An 18,272-nucleotide genomic window follows, 5' to 3' on the forward strand; every position below is an offset into this window, starting at 1 on the left:
TGTTGTCTACAAACAACATGGGCATGAAGGGGTTAACTGAAAGATACTAGGGCTTTGTTTATTGGCAAATTTTCTCACATTTTTAGTGAAACAAAAAGATTTAAATACAAAGTACACTTTTTGAGCTAGAGACATGAGAAGACAAACTCCACTGATGAAATAACTTCGGAAATAGAACGAAAAGTACAATAAAATGCACGAATCCATTCGTCGTTTTCTGCAACAACGCATTTTCGTGCATTGTAAATAGTTGGTTTCGTTCATTTCACAATCTAAAACCATGGCGACTTTAATCACGAAAATTTTCGTGATTTTAAATGTTTACATTGCACGAAATTCATCGTTAAAAACGAAACTATTTTTCGTGATTGAAACGAAACTTTTCGTGATTTTTCTGTATTTAGTGTATATTGCAAGAAATTCATCGTAGAAAACGAGATTTTTTTCGTCATTGAAACGAAATGTTTCGTTATTTTACCAAATGTTTGTATAAATCACGAATATTTCGTTGGTCCCACGATTTCATTTTCGTTTACCGAACAAAATTTTAGTATAAGGATCTGACAAAATCAATTTTATTTCAAAATGCAAACACTACGAAAATATGTATAGCAAATTGTTGCTATATGTATAGCAAATTATTGCTATAATGAATTAGATTCCTAATCAACCCAATTATTTGGCGCTAATCACGAGATACTTAACCTTAAACCAAACTTCTTGTGATTCTTCAAACGGTAAGCTTATAAGGGGGTGACTGAGGAAGACATAATAATTATATCGATTGAGGCTTCAAAAAATCGATATTTTTGCTTCAACCGTTATAGTAATTATTCCTTCAGACGTCGAGCAAATGGCTCACTGAACGAGCAATGGCTGGTGCCCTAAGACGATTTCGCTAGAAGCAGCCTGCGCTCAGTGCACTAGCGCAACTTCCGGAAGGTTATCTAACAATATTCTAGCGATGTTTCAGAGTCTAACTGATTAACATCTCATGCCTGTAGGTTTCCTTTAATTCGATTTTGTCCTTCTAAAACTTTAAAGCTCATTTTATGAAAACCATGATTTTTAAAATTTAAAATTCTGTGCATGATTACTTTACTTCTGAGTACCAACTACCAATAATAGTTTAGCTCGCAACTTTTTTAAACAAATCAAAACTTAAACTGCTCTAACATAACTCAATCACCTTGCCCACCAAAATTTCCAACTAACACCGACCTTTGAGTAGGCGCAAGTCCAATTCAGTCCGTTCGTGCTTTAGAAATGCTTACAGAATCACGTCAGATGTATTAGTGATAAAAATGCATCACGTATATTCGAAATATGAAACATGTGTGCCAATAGGCTCATTACTGTACGTACTTAAAAACCGCCGAAAAACCTATTCCGAATGAGAATTCCAACACAACGCACACACAAGCACAAAAATAAATTAATTTATCCCAACGGAAACTCACAAGAAGCACTCTTATGTCCAATGCTGCAGTGTTCATCTCCATTCAAAAATCTCTAACTCTATCAGTGGAGTTGGGAATCGAACTCATAGGAGCAAAGCGTACAAGGCAATCTATTTACCAAATACTCGCCCCATAAATATGTTTTATTATATGATAAGAAAATGTGTAATTCAATATTGTGCGGCGTTGTTTTCAGGTCAAGAAACATCCAACATAAATTTAGGAAAATTAATGTTAAAAGTTCAATAATAACTATCGATCCGAACCGAATGCAGTCTCATCCCACTCGCATGAATAAATCTCCTGCATTCCATCCTCAAAACAGTGTGTAAAAAAGTATCATTTGCAGACTCCTTAAGAGTTTAATAAACATTAATCAATAATATACTTAAAATAAATATACATATCACTACAATCACAGTTATTAGACATTTAGCTTTCGAATTGTATGTAGACACGTACAAGTGCTATTGTAAATGAAGCGAACGACTAAAACCAAACTTTGTTTGTAGGTGGCGCAATAATCGATACTGTGCAGCTGAAGCACAACTGTCAACCTACGTGTTGGAAGAAGTTGAGTAGATGGCAGCACAGGTAGTTACTAATTGTTCAACATATATCGTTTTGATGGAAATGAACACAGGTTTTTAAATGAATCTTGTTTTACCCATATAATTCTGTAATATTTAAAGTAGAATTATCAAACAATAAGACGAATGAAGAGCATGACATGAATATGAAATCATCTACTCTACTTGCTTTAATATGTTGCATCTTGCGAATAGAAACAGTTCAACTTTTCCCTGCAAAACTTGACAGAAGCTGATATATCTTATCTAATGCCACAAGCTTTCAAACCCTCTCACCCAACGTGTAGTGTGAAATCATTAATTCGTATCTACTGCTCAAATCGCCAATTTCAAACTAAGTACATGACTAACCGCTGTCTGTCGTCGTCGTGGTATAGTAGCATTTTGTCGAATCGGGGCCAACAAAGCTATGAAATTCCACCCACTTGCTCACGTTACAACGAGCACCGGCCTAGCACGTGTAGCTGGTGCCGTAAAAACGCGACCAAAGCGGATAAAGAACGTATACACAACACAACGATTTGGAGCAGATGGTGCAAAAAGTAGGGCACCGTCGCTTCAGCGCTGCAGTCACCGGGAATAGCTTCCTAAATTATGTAACCAGCCGTCGCGTGCATACACGTGCCCACATCTCGTGCGTGGCAAATAAAACGTTTTCACGATCTGAATTGGTTCTTGATCGTCCGACATACTTGACGGTTATCAACTGTTAGTTGTGAGACAAAAAAATGGTGCGCAATGTTTGTTATGTTTTGTCTAGTAACTATGATTTGAAATCTGTTTCAGTATAAGGCTTCTAAAATAACGCTTCGACGTTAATATGTTTTCTGGGAACTGAATATTTATAGGAAATGATAATAATATACGCCGGAGCGCAGTTAGTTAGAAACTCGTCTGTTTTCGATCACCAACATATCATTTCATTAATCTATTCAACAGAAGTAAGCAAAGCCCAAACCTCAATAAAATATCTAAAACATAGGCGCGAAAAAGACTCGGAATGTTCAAACCCGAAGCGATGTTGTAAATTAATGTCTCCCAGAGGCGAGCAAAAATTATGCCATAAATAATCGACCTACCCTGCCTAGAGTAAATAATAACCGTTGGCACGTGTGGCAAGGTGATCAATCGAGTTCCGTTTTCATTCAATAGTGCGTATTAGCTTTGCACACAATAACACTGTTCAACAAAAAAAACCAACTGGAGTGTTCTGAGACTGCATAATGATTTTCGGAAAGTAAAAGTAAATTATGGAAATAGCGTTTTCCATTTGTTTCTAGTATGTCATGATCAGTTTATGAGCATTTGAAAATGTTTTTTATTATCAATAATATATCCCAGCATGGTTGAAAATATGAAAAAGTCAAGAAAATGGCTATTAATCTTTCAAAAAGTAGTTGTGGAGAATCGACTCTTCAAATGTATTATTTAGAGACTTTGTGTCTTCGGTAAAGTTATTAAGAATGATATTTCTACATTTTTCTGCTACTTTCCGAAAAGACAATATTCAGTCTGAGCACACTCAAGTTGGTTTTTGCGTTGAACAGTGTAATCCTGTCTTCTTGGAATCAATTAAATAATATGTATTTTAACAACTTAGTTGTACAGTTATTGATTCAAAATATGACACATATCAGTTTAGAAATTATGCTTTCAAAAATCATGCCAGCACTAATTAAAAAATATCTGACGATACAGTGAGTACGGTCAGGGGCGGCGAAACACTTTACGCCCGAGTGGGTAGAAAGCATAGGGTGAGGGGTCCATTAGTAAGGATTTTTTCCCTTTTCGCTATGCACACGCTTACATTACATTCACATTAAATCACGTTCGTTTATGCAAATGGAATTGTGGTACATCGATGTTTTCAAATGTGTGTAGTGCGAGATACATGCGTTGCACATCTAAATTTTTTGAAATGGTTCAAAATTTCGAGTGGGTAATTACCCACTCGGTTATTTTCGACAGGGTAGTACTACCCATACTACCCACGCTTTCCGCCGGCCCTGAGTACGGTGCTGTTCCCATAAGCAAGCTGTCGCACAATGGAATCAAACCATATAAAACGGACATTGATATTTGCGACGAAACTAAAAAAAAATTGAGTGCTTTAAAAAAGTGGTTATAAATTTTGATTAAAGAGTGTAATATTTTTTCCTACAATTTAAGATTTTCGGTCGCACTCTCGTTTACAGAGGCGATAGTAACTTCAAAACAGACACTTTTGGCACGAGATGATTGAGGAAAGGGGAGAGATTTATTAAAAAGCCGACGAACGGAACGTTCAATTGGACGACCACGAGCACTAAACCACACATTTTGCAATTTCCAATGCGTTTCACGAACTTAGGTCCCAATGCGTTTCACGAACTGGGGTCCATTTCACGGACTTGGATTTAGGAATTTACTAATATCGATTCTAATGTGCCGGTTGGTTCTTCGGGTTTGGGCCAATGGGCTTCAATTGTTCTCTTTCAGCCCATTTTTCAGAGTTATTTTTGGAAAATATGTTTTTATTGATAGATTCTCCAGTAAAAACCTTTCCTTTTTCTTTAGACTTTTGTTTGTGTAAAATTGTTGTTATGAATTTTTTAATAATTTTTTTCAGGTGAAAATAGTGATTTTTTGGAAAAATCGTCCCCGTTTCCAAAAAGATTTTTTTTTATTCGATCGTTCAAGGACACCACAGGTACATATACTAATGATTTTTTTAGTTTGATTGTTTCTGTTGAGCTGTTGGGCTGGAATCGTAGTCACGGCAAACCTCTTTGAAAAAAACGCGTTTTGCGGAAATTGCTATAGCTTCGACGATTATTAATATTTTTTATTTTCTCAAGTGGATTTTGCAAATTGGACATTGTACTACGCTAAACGTATAACAAGTATTTCATAAAAATATGGCTACATAGCTATATAAAAATTTAACCTTTTCGCTTTTTCCCGCTTTTCAACATATATAACCCCTTAAGAGCAAAAGAAGTTTTCATTCTTTAATATGTGTTTAAGACTGTTTTCATAAACAACTCATTCAGCTACGTATAACTTTGTAAATACTACAATGTCACATACCTTTTTGGTTTTCAAAATATCAAAATATCATTTTGCTTGATCTGAATGCAACATCTCAAGACTATTTTCAAGAGCCTTCATGTATTGTATTGGAAAATGTTAAGGATTTAACAGTTCAAAAGCTTTGAAAGTCTCCATTTTTTGTTACACATTTTTTTATTATTTCGATTATAGAGGTTTTAACCTTAAGGTCATTCGCCTCCTCGGGTTAGAAAAATCTCCTATGAAAAATTTCTAACCCTATGTGCGGGGTCGGGACTCGAACCCAGGTGCGCTGCGTACAAGATTTACCAACTACGCTACCCCCACCCCCTAATGTTACACATTATTATCTACTCTCCATATCATAACCCCGATGTGTTAAAGATAAGTTTGAGCTATTCGATATTATAAGTCGGGTAATCCTTTGGCGAAGTAACACCGACACACGGTTTGGATGGTTGGATTCAATATGAATGACTGAGAATGTTTCTGCTGTTTCCATTACACTTTTATCACATCAAATTAACAATAGAAATACCGTCAAGTCGCCAGTCGCCGTGCGTGCTCCATTCACCGTGCAGATTCAAAACCACGAAATTTATGGAACTAGTTCCCTGAACACCACAAATCCTATTAGTTTTATCGTTTTATTGAAACATTCTAAATGAAGTTGAATATAAATTTTAAATACACGGTTGATGGATCCCTTCATGTACAATTAATGGTGCCTAGAACGGTGACTGGTGACTATGACATGCTCCAAACAAATGTCCTAAACTCCTAATTATCGTTTTGTTGCTAATAGTTAAATATTATTTCTAAATTGTGACGTATTATGAAAATATTTTCACGGTAACTATGGGAGCGATTATCATTTTGATAAAAAATAGGACTTGAAGTCACGCCAAATCTACTTAAACGCACGGTGACTGGTGACTCGACGGTACACGGAAATTCTCTTATTGTATTTATTTCTTGTCAGTTTGTTCTACGCCGAAAAATTGAACATCAAGGACAAGCATCATCTAGCATCTAAAATCAACTGAATTACTAAAATGGTATTGAAGAACAATTTTTATTGACCGTCGGATCGTTGATGAACGGAGTCTCGAAAAATCGAAACGAATACTTGAAGCAGTGAATATATGATGCATGCAATACTTCTCTCACTATTTCGAATGCGCACTAAAACAAGAAAGAGAAATTATCTAGACAACCTCTAGCGCTAGATAAAACAATTTTTTTGAAATGCTTCCTTCACTAAAGTATTTTGATTTTACCTGCGCCTTCTTTTGGCAAAGTAAATCAGTTTGAATTTTCACTGCATGGATGGCGTTGCAACGCTAACTTTCTTATATTTAGAGGTTTGCAATCTTCAGCAAAGTTTTAGAACATTTAGAACTATGACAAGTTTTCGAAGAGCTCTATATCTATTAGTAACAAAATTAGAGCGATTTTTAAAAAATTCACTGAAATTCACGTTGCACTAATTTCCTCTGGTTCGTTAAATTTAACACTTCCAACATAACGCTTCTATCAGAACTAATACTTTGCGAATTTTCGACAAGTTTTAAGTAAAATATGAGCAAAAATATTGACAAATATCATGATTTAAAAATCAGTTTTCTCGAAAAGCTTCACCTTTTGGCAAAAAGCCATTGATATATGAATGGCTGGCATCCAAAAGGGGCTAACTCACATTTTTTTTCAAAATTGATATTTTTGAATTTTTTTAATAGTTCTGAGTAATCCACGTCGACTGTCTTTTGAGAAATTTGAAAATAATTTTTAGATGCTTGCCTTCCTCAATAGAAAGGCCCGGAAGGCCGATTCTCATATACCATTCGACGCAGTTCGAGATCAGCAAATGTCAGTATATATGTGTGTGTGTGTGTTTATTTTTTAAACTCACTCATTTTCTCAGAAATGGCTGAACTGAATCTCTCAAACTTAACTTCAAATGAAAGGTATAACGCTACCATAAGCTACCACGTTATTTATTTTTTTGTCGATCGGACTTCTGGTTCCGGAGTTACAGGCTAAAGAGTGCGGCCACACCGCAAATTTCCATATAAACTAGTAACAGCTAAATGTCCAAATAGCGTAATGCGTTTTAAAAAGGTCCCACATTACTGGGATTTACATGTCTATATTACTAGTGATCGTTCAAAGCAGCTTTGTCCACATTGGCCACCTATGATGATCTTTGATGCCCCCGGGTACTTTCCAAGTTTCTAAGTTAATGTCACCCCTTTTTCTCAGGGAATTCTTAACCGATTTTTACAAACTTGATTTCAAATGAAAAATACATATCCCTCAAAGCCTGCTATTGTATTTAATTCATATCTGACATATGGTTCCGGAGTTACAGGTTGGTTACTGCGGCCACATGAGAATTTCACATATAATCCGGTACAACCATAATACTTCAAGGGCTAAACATCCATTGAAATGGACATTTTGCAAGTCTAGATAACTAATGGCCAATCAAAGATTCTTTGAATATATCGTCCACTATCGACAGTTCTGATACTCTCGGGTTCTGGGCGTATTTCAGAATTAAAGTCTCATCGGTTCTTCGGTGATGATATAATGTAAATATGTGAATTGAAGGTACATTGATTGAAATAGTAACATACATGACCAAGGGCGGATCCAGATTTTTTTTCGGAAGGAGTCTGAATTTCGATCTTCAAATGAATATTGTACAATTCGTAATACGCACTAACCTTATTTAATGAATATCAGTTTTGGTGGTCAAATTTTGGAATGATTTTGTGTTTGAAGCTGATAAAAAATTAAAACTAATTTAAATTTTTCAACATTTCGAAGGGGGTCCGGATCCCGCTAGATCCGCCACTGAACATGACAACAATATTCCATAAATACCTCCTCGTCTCAATGCTACTGCACCCTCCGCAAAATAGGTCTTTGTTGCACACGTCCACAGCCAACTAGTCCCACCATTTGTGCACCTTGTTGCTTCAAATGTGCTGTGTGTGTTTCAAACAACCCGAATAATTTAAAATAATCTTCGATTTTGTTCTGTTTACTTTCTTCCCTTTCTGGACTACCAGTTTATAAAAAGAGACAATTTTGAAGCACTAATCTAAGATAAAAATTTATATACTTTAATAAAAACTTATTTTTTAAATGGTAACGTTGCTCAAATTTTTATATAAATTTTCACATTTTACAAAACACAGTGTACGAGATGATGTCCAGTCTTATCTTGTGACGGGTGAAATGGAGATATATGTGACAACTGTCACAGAAGCTATTAACACATTATAAATATACTAGGAACGTTATATAGTAACCCATCTAACAGAAATACATAATAAATGAGTTGATGTGGTAAACGCATTATTTATGAATATAAATGGATATAAATACATAATAAATGAGTCGATGTGGTAAACGCATTATTTATGAATATAAATGGACACCGAGACGTTTAGCTAGAGTCCAAATTTATTCGGGTAGCAACAGCTAATCAATGGCACGTGCAGCTATCGGAACACGAATGAAAACAAATGATGTATTTTTGGCTGATTTTATACGAATAATCAAATATTTATTTTTCCAGACAGAATTGGGAATGTTGTTAACAATTTTTAATTCTATTTGAGGTCAACTAGCAATGCGAGTGGACAAATAACCCACGTTTGTGGTTTAAACCAGGGATAAAAAATCTGTCGAATGAATCAAAATGTGTTCGCCATATGTGACCGAACTGTGAAGTCAATGCAAGAAATCGAGTTGTTCGAAGAGGTTCCTTCTATTTGTCAGTGTTTTTATAAAGCTAATTCTACATATTTTAATGTAGAATACATTTAAGCTTTCAATATAGGGGTCCCGTTTCAAAATATCGGCTGCGGCGCCGCGTCAGATTTTGAACGTTAATAACTTTTATCATACTTAACAGAATAATTTGATTTTTAGGCCAATTTGTTGAAAATATGTTCCTCTATGCTGTATTAAAATTTGACGTATGTATAACATGCACTAATAACAAAAAATTGTGTTTTGAAAAATCTTTCGAAAACGACTCGGAAAAGTGAAAATTTTCAGCCCATCCCGCACAGAGCCGTCACTTTGGTAGACCAACCGAACAATAAAATAATGAAGTTTATATATAGGTCCACTACATGTTTGTCCCTATGATTATTCGCATTGGGTTGCTTGACGAGAGCAGTTGGTGGGGGAAAGACGGCATATTCCTTTGGTTAGGCCATTAGAAGCCGGACGGAAAGGAAAGGCTCATGCACGGCACGAGAACGAGCGAGAAAGCGATAGTAGTGCATATTAGCGCGATTATAAAAATATCTGTCGGTCGGTTTTTCTCATCATTCGTATTCGTTCAAGTACAAACACTAGCAAGCAGCCAGTCCACCGAAGGAAAGCAGTTGGCGATGACGACGGTCGGAAAAAGTGCCCCAGCTACTGGTGACTCATCGCAACCCGATCAGGAACTGTCGCCCTGCAAGAATTTCGCCCCAACTAAAGGGCAACAGAGAAACTAATCTGCGTTCTAATAAGAGTTAAACTGGCTCACCGTGTCCGCGGGGAGTGCGTCTGAATTATGCTCCCGCAATAAAACAATAAACGGTTCTTTACAGGACCAATTAATTGTGTTCTAATAAGAGTTAAACTGAAATTTACATTTTATGGTGTATAACAAATAATTTTCAGAAAGCTATATAAGAAATACGATGTGTGGAAAGAAAGAAAGAGAATTTAAATTATCCTCTCTCGCTCGTTTTCGTGCACTGCTTTTCCATTCCTTTCTGCTGCTAATACCATCATAACAAACGAATGTGGGTGTTCCCCCACCATCCCATGGCCAGTATCACCGCTAACAAATAAGACAAAAGAATTTAAATTTGTGAAAATCTTTTCCTTCCTTCTTTTCAAATCTGCAACATTCTTTGAAAATATTGTTGGAATGTTGTTATTGAAAAACTGAACATACAAGTTTGCTAGCACTGGCCACTAGATTGAAGGCGATGGAAAGACAGAATATTCGTTTTGGTTATGCTAGTATTGGTAGCCGAACGGAAAGGAAAGGCACAGGAATGGCACGAAAACGAGCGAGAGAGTGATAGTAGTGCTTTCTCGTGTTTTCATATATGAATATTGATCGGTCGGTTTTTCTCATCATTCGTATTCGTTCAAGCACTAGCAAGCAGCCAGTCCACCGGAGGAAAGCAGTTGGCAATGATGACGGTCCGCAAAAGTGCCCCAGCTACTGGTGGCCCATCGCAACCAACTACCGATCAGGAACTGTCGCCATGCCAGTATTTCGCCCCAAATAAAGGGCAACGGAGAAACTAATCCGCTGGCTAACATTCCAGCGTCTGGTTCGTAAGGTTGTGTATTACTTCAAAGTCGAGCTACGCTTACAAAACTCAGCCGTAATGAAGCCGGTGATGCCTACTTGGTCGGTTTGTTTGAGGATACAAAATAGTGCGCCAAGTACGTAACTTTCTCGCAAAAGAAATCAAACTGGCTCACAGTGTCCGCTGGGAGTGGGCGTAAATTACAATAAAAGCAACGGTTCTTTTCAGGACCAATCAATTGTGTTCTAGTGAGAGTTAAACTGAAACTTTCATTTTAAGGTGTGTAACAAATTTTCAACAATCAACATAATACGTTGTGTGGAAAGAAGTAGCTTGCACACGGAACAAAAATTTAAATTATCCTCTCGCTCGTTTCGTGCACTGCTTTTCCATTCCTTTCTACTGTTATTATCAGTATTACCAAAACGAATGTGTTGTTGCATGTGTTTAAGAGAAATGTTGAAGTCGCATGCTTCTATTCGAACTTTTTGGCAGCCTCTGTGAACTAACTGCATTAAATGATTTTTTGTGCAGCTCCGTGCTAGTAGCAAACAAAATGGCCCTACCAGTGTCTGATTCGTGAGATTGTGCAGGATTTCAAAGTCGAGCTAAGCTTATAAAGTTCAGCCGTAATGGTACCCGAAGAAGCCAGTCTTGTCGTTTTGTTCGAGGCTACAAAACAGTTCGCCAGGCACGTAACTATCATGCCAAATATATCCAACGATCCAGCGCATCACCATCAACACCAACGCCGATACCAAAGGTTCTTTTCAGAACCACCATTATTACCATAGAGAATTATTTGAGAATTTCCCATTCAAACGTGATTCTGTTGAATATTATTAGATTTAAATTAACGTCTCGAATTGAAATCACGACGCTCCGGTTATGTGACAGACATTACCCACCCATCTTTTTTTTATTGTGACCACGACTAACGGTTTAACATAGACACCCCATTTCAATATTTCTGAAGGAACAGAAGGTCGAGTTTGGAAAGTTTGTAACTTTCATTGTACTTAACCAAATTACACAATGTTCGCATGATTCAGAAATATGACCAGGAATCTTCTATTAGATTTGTAAGTATGTATAATTTACATGAATAAAGAAAAATTGATTTTCAGGAATCAATTATTATCTGTTCTTCCATTGGCCAGTACTACGCGACTTCCTCATGCTAACAATTAATTTCATCGTTAGCCATCTCCCTCACCAAGGCCAACAACGCCAACAAAACCGGTCTGTAAGTTAGGGTTCGCTTACCTATGAGCATGCAGACTCACCTTTGACTCTCTCGAGGGCTGCCTAAACTAGCTCTTTAGAGAGGTTAACTGCCATTGGACGTGGACCGCTATTCTCTCCGAGCACGCAATCACACTCGGGCACTCACGGTACTCTTCTTCGGTGAATTCCGGGGTGGCTTGAGGGACGGGTTCACTAATCGCACCACGGCCACAGTGGTGTTTTTGACGGCCACACCACGATTTTCCGACACTCGCGAGGTCATCAACGGACGGTGGGTTCGCTTAAGGTGGCACTATTTCACACGCGCGCGCACACAAAGTTATTTCCGAGCTCGGGATGGTGGAATTACGAGGGAACACTTTTTTTTCTTGATCCGATACTGAATGATTTCCCGGTCACTATATTCCGATTTCACCGTGAGCTTGATCGCAGGGATGGCGTTAGATGGCTTTTGTTCACTAAGAGGAACTCGATTTGATACGTGGCTTCGATTTTCTGGACACACTTGACGATCATTTACCAGTACGTGTTGCTTGATCAAAAGGTGAAGCCAAAAAGAGCGAATCTATCCCGCAAGCTGATCTCCAGCCCCCAATATGATAAACTGCGATCTTTTTGAGCGTTGTGTGTTTTCCGGATTTGGTAGCTGATGATCGCACTCGGACGGTTTGGTAGCGGTAGTGTTTGAATTGGCAGTTAATTGTATTAAACAATTCTACACCTAACTCCTATCAAACAAACTCAAACAGAAATTTATATTTTTTATTTATTAATTTTAATTATGGGACAGGGTGACATGTTACAGGTCCTTTTTAGGACCACCATCATTTTTGTAAAGAATAATTTGAAATATTCCTCGCCCAAATCACCTTTTGTCCGAAAATTCCAATGAGTATCAACATATTTGAAGAACGTGTTCCTTATGTATTCTACATCTCTCCGGTTATGTCGCAGACATTACCCACCCATCTTTTTTCGATTAGTTTGTAAGGGTCTAGTACGCATACGAAACTTCAATCATTTAAAAATTTTGTGTTAAAACTGTGAGTACTATTAACATACCCTCAGAAACACAGTATCGAATAACTAGATTGAATTAATTCTACATTGTGGAAAACGAAACCGATTTCAATGCACAAACAACACGGTATTTTCTAACCCTGGAATTCCAAATCATACATAGAAATGTGCAGGAATTATCAAATACTTTTAGCATCGGTCGTTTTGATTGACTAGACTAAAAACACAATGAAGCTGCTAACGTAGTTATTGTATCACATTTCGTTTGGCATAAATGGCCCCGGAGAGCCAATTTCGGGTGAAGCGTAATCAAGAATTGAACAAAAACTCTCGCACGTGCTATTTGCGCGGTCAATAGCAACGCTCTCGCCGAGTAAACAGATATGGCGCACGCGCTCGCACCTTCATAGCTAAACAAACTGTTGATGGAGGAACTGGTCCGGTCTTGTTTTAGGTGCTCGTTTAATGATTTTTTTGCTATGGATGTTTGAGCTGGATGAGACTGGAACTGTGAAGAGTCATAGTTATCTAATACAGGATGGAAATGTCGATCAAAGGCACGTTTATTTTAATTAGCATATTAGCTGAATTGAAGATGATGGCTTTAGCAGGTGCTAACACGGCTTCATTACTGATCTAATTTTAAATGGAAGATTCCTACTGTTTTCATAATCAACCATATTTAAAATAATTCCGGTGTTGATTCTAAGCTGTGACTCCCAGGTTGTGACAATTGTGTTCGTCCTTATTGGCATACACAACTGCTGTTTCCAGTCGCCTCTCACGAAATGGAAGCAAGAAACCAATGGAACAACTCTTGACTGAGACACTTATATTGCCCGGATATCACTCGGCTTTTAGGCTAGTTTGGCCCGAAAAAAGATAATGTTACCAAAATTCTAGTGGACCACAGCCGGACAACAAATAAGAGGTAATAATTAAAAATGGATGAGATAGAAGAGAAAAATAATGTCTAGGATATTAACTACAACGGAGAAAATGTACACTCTCTATCCACCCTTTCCATCCAAAAGGTACCAAGTAATACAAGGGTTTGTATTTCGCAACTGCAATGGTTACACGATTTTTTGATTATGGGCCGATTTCTTCACCCTCGCTTAACTTTTAAACCAGGTTAACCACTACGTTTAAATTTGGCTTAAGCGTTAAGCGAGAGTGAAGAAATCGGCCCTATGTAACGAAATGTGCCATGAGGAGTTTAGTTTTCATACCACGGAAAAAAATCCGTTTATAAATCCATGAAAACAAGATCACGATTTCGTGAACTGAACGATTAACGAAAACCGTAATCCAGTTCCTGAAATTATGATTAATAAACCTCGTATTCATGAAACTATTTGTGTTGCCAAAAAAACTGGTCAATCGTGACTATTATACTAAGAACCAAGGACCAGTTCACGAATACATGAATAATATTTTATGATTTCATGAACTATTTCACAGGCCCGGATGGTCAGTCGTAATTATTACACTGGTAATCATGAACCGCTTCATGAATACATGAATATTTGAGGATTTTGTGATCTATTTCACGAGCGTGGATATTGATTTCGACTAATATAATAGGAATCATGAATTAGTTCACGAAGATTGAATAGATTCATGAATAAAATTCCGAGTTTCGTGAAAAAGTTGACGAGAAAATATCCAACCTGTTTTGATTTTGCAAACTAAGGTTCCTAAATATATGAATAAAATCATGAGTCAGCCTTTGATCTTAACAATGTTCAGAAAGTTGTGAACTGGTTCACGTACAGAATATCGATTTGTTAACAAGGCGGAAACCGTAACTGAAATTCACAAAACAAAAACAAATATTTCCACTAATAAAAGCATTATGCAGTCGTTACTGAAGGGAAATTGAACATAATTATAAAGCACACGATTTTTGTTCATGGTCCTGTTTTCGTAATGTAAACACATGATTGTTCCAGAATTCATGGTACTTTATTCACGATTTTGGGATCAATTTTTTCCATGCGTGTATATAGCTTCTTAGTGTAAATAACATTTACAATCAGTTTGTCTTCCCGATTAACGACAATCAATTAGCTAAAGATTACTAAGTAGGGAAAGTTATGAAAATTTGAAGCCAAAGTACTCAAGTGAAGGCAAGGATGTGAAATTTACAGGTCGGAAAACTGGAAGTGGTAGGGTCATTAGAAACAGACTTAAAATCTTACAAACAAATCTTTTGTCTTCTGCTGGCAGAAGTCGAGCTCATGCAGCATTACTATGAATTGCTCAAGTCTAGCAACATGTCTCACGGCAAAGACAGACTTGTGCCTCTTTCTCTGTCTCAGTTTCGGGGATATAATCGGAATAAGAAGCCACCTCCCTCAAGGAATTCTGGGTAACTGATTATTTCAGGTCATCCCTGAATTCGATTCTGATTTAAATATATCCATAGTGAAAAGTCGTTTGGCAAATCATTCTCATCAACGGCGGCAGTTTTCCTGGACACTCGGTCGCTATACTTCGTTTCGAATCACAGCGAATATTGAAAAAAAATGTTCAGCTTTCCAGAAGACGAGAGCACTATCTCGTTGCCAGCTTTCTTCATTCGATAGTTATTTTATGAAAATCTGTTCCATTAGGGACCATTCATAAATTACGTAATGCAAAAATTGCCCAAAATTGACTCCCCCTCCTCCCAACAAATTGTCACAAATTTCTTCATTCCCCCCTCCCCTGTTACGTAACAAATTCATTGAAAATTTTTTTTCTTTGGTGAAAACATGTTACGTAACGATCTAGCTAACTCTTCCTCCCCCTATGTCACAACATGTCACAACTTGTTGTACCCCCTCCCCCCCCTAAAAGCGTTACGTAATTTATGAATGGTCCCTTATCGAAAATGATATCTTCGACCGCTTTTTCTCTATAAGCTTGCAACAAATTTGCTGAAATTGGCTCTTAGAACAATTTGCATTTTATTACTTTTCATGTCGCAAAATTCGCAACGCTCATTGAAACATCATTACTACCTAATACCTGATGCTAAAGGGTGAGTCGATAATCATTGCGAAACTTTCATAACTTTTTTCATACTTGACCGAAATCAACTAAATTTTGTCCCTTTCTCTTTGGAGTGTTTTGTTTACATCCGTGCTGTTGTCAGTGAGGTTCCGGTCACGATAGAAGAAAATCGACAGTCTGTTCGGAACAGAATTGTGTGCACTCACATACAAAATCCTAGGCTGTAAGGTGCTGAATCTTTCAAATCGGGACGAATGCCAGCAGTATTGGCAGAACGCGCGGCCGTAAACTTTAAACGACACTGATTACGAAATACCGGTGCTGCATCATGGATGATGAGACCTACATCAAAGCAAATTTTAAGCAGTTGCAGGGACAGGAATATTGCACTGGTAAGGAAAAGTTTGCTGTGGATGACCGTTTCTAACGGATTAAACTGACGAAATTCGCTTCGAAGTACCTGATTTGGCAGGCCATACGCAATTGTAGAAAACATAATGAACTATTAGGGGCTATTCATAAATTACGTAACGCAAAAATTGCCCAAAATTGACTCCCCCTCTCCCCATGTAACAAATTGTCACAAATTTCTTCATTCCCCCCTCCCCTGTTACGTAACAAATTCCTAGATTTTTTTTTCTTTGGTGAAAACATATTACGTAACGATCTAGCTAACCCCCCCCCCCTATGTCACAACTTGTTGTACCCCCTACCCCCCTAAAAGCGTTACGTAATTTATGAATGGTCCTTTAGCGAGCAAAGGCACCATAAACAGTGAGGTTTATAAAACCGAGTGTCCCCCAAAACGGCTGTTGCTTTTTTGAAACAGTTCTATCAAATCCTGCTGTGCTGGCCCGATATGCACTTCAAAACCGTGCAGGAGTGATATGCGCGCGTCCAAATTTTTTGTGGATTTTGTGCCAAAGGACATGAACCCACTGAACAGTTTTGAACGCCATCCGATAGAAACCTACTGCGCCATGAGGTAGTGCGAGCTTGACGAAATTCATCGTCAAATCGGAGAAAATGTACCGAAAACCACTGTACAAGAGCTAATGAAGACCGTCAATAGCAAACGACGAGTATTTTGCTGTTAATGTTGATACCGCAGTGGTCTTATGGTCTTGTCCATAATTGTATGAAGAGTTAAGTTTATCTCTGTTTTAATTTTACTTGACCAAATGAGCTAAATTAATATAGAAATTTGTTACATTTATATCTTTTTTAAAAGTGAAATAATTTTTATTCCTTTTCAGAAGAGATTACAAAAGCAATTTTCACTCTAAGAGGTTTTTGTTAACTTTAAAAAAAACTCAAGTATTGAAGAAATAATCAAGTTAGTTATAAAAAAATAACAAGATTTGTTATGAAAAATCAATTGCATAGCAAAATCTAAATAATATTGAAATTGATTATAGTGCATGTACCCTTTAACTGTGTATGGATACAAAAAAACCACGCTCATTGTAGATAATATCTTAGGCTTAAAAGGGTTTTAACGAAGACATTATTCATTGTGAAGACGTCGAATACATAGTTCAATAACAGAACTGAAAAATCACGCATTCTCACTACATTATCACTACATGTTTACATTTCGATCCTGTTTAAGAAAACATAAATCATCGATCCATCATTGTCTGCTTGAGCACTCCGCCCACTCACCGCGATGCATTTTGATTCCGTATTTTCCGTGTTTAGCTTATGTCTGGTAAAAATCGATACTTACCTAAATACTAAGAGCGTACAAAAACGTTTGTTGCACTCTAGCAAATTCACTCACGAACAAAGAAAATTACTAAACAACTTTCACTCACAACCGTTCGAAACACTCCGTGAACTACAAACAAGAGCAGATTCCTCTTATATCAACAAGGATATATGTTTGACTACCCAACTGCTTTGTGATCAACTCAATTGATGCTGCATTGAAATGCTTTAACTAATGTTGCAGGCATTTCGAATTTATATATACAACGAACCTTTTCAAATAAAAAGTTTTTGGAACGAATCAAATTAAAGGAGAAAAATCCCAAACATAGCAACATGAAACAAGTAAGGGAAAATATGTCTAATACGTGTCTAGTTTGACAATGCTTTCACCTATACGCTTCGTGCTGTAAAGAACTATGTTTCAAAATTCTCCACGAGGCTGTTAAGTTTGTACACCATCATCGCGTGAGAGAGTCACCCTTGTCGCGAAATGAGCACAGAGAGAAAATTTGCTATCGGAATCGCAAAAACTAAATACCAATTAGGGTTATCACACCTCTGATAATATGCCTCCAATACGTGTTACTCTTGAAGCTCAGATTTCAGCTTCCGGTGCATTCAAAAAGTATTTGGTAAAATGATACTCATGGATTCCCATGATTTACGGAACGAAATTATGTGAAAAGCTATATTGACCAAAGTTCATTGATTCCTCCCACGATGTGCATAGTTGCACGATTAAATGCAGACGTACCCGTCGATTACCCACACCCCGGGCACGGAAGGGGAGAATACCGCAACTGCGCACTTTAACACTTGACTCTCAGAAGATACAAATGAGGCTGACG

General features: G+C 37.3%; 1 protein-coding gene across 2 annotated transcripts in view; it reads right to left on the reverse strand.

Moving 5' to 3' along the window:
* Positions 1-17,905, reverse strand: part of LOC131684483 (uncharacterized) — a 76,105-nt gene extending 58,200 nt beyond the window's left edge. Inside the window, exons 1-2 of one of the 2 annotated variants that reach the window (XM_058967412.1) lie at positions 17,610-17,905; positions 17,441-17,551 (exon numbers count right to left, since the gene is read on the reverse strand). The gene's annotated coding sequence lies outside the window, so the exon portion shown is untranslated. Of the gene's footprint in view, positions 1-17,440 lie in introns of both variants that reach the window. The other variant, XM_058967410.1, reaches the window with a different exon arrangement.
* Between the last annotated feature and the right edge of the window lie 367 nt (positions 17,906-18,272).

The sequence above is a fragment of the Topomyia yanbarensis genome, chromosome 2 (assembly GCF_030247195.1).
Source record: "Topomyia yanbarensis strain Yona2022 chromosome 2, ASM3024719v1, whole genome shotgun sequence".
Classification (NCBI taxonomy): Eukaryota; Metazoa; Arthropoda; class Insecta; order Diptera; family Culicidae; genus Topomyia; species Topomyia yanbarensis.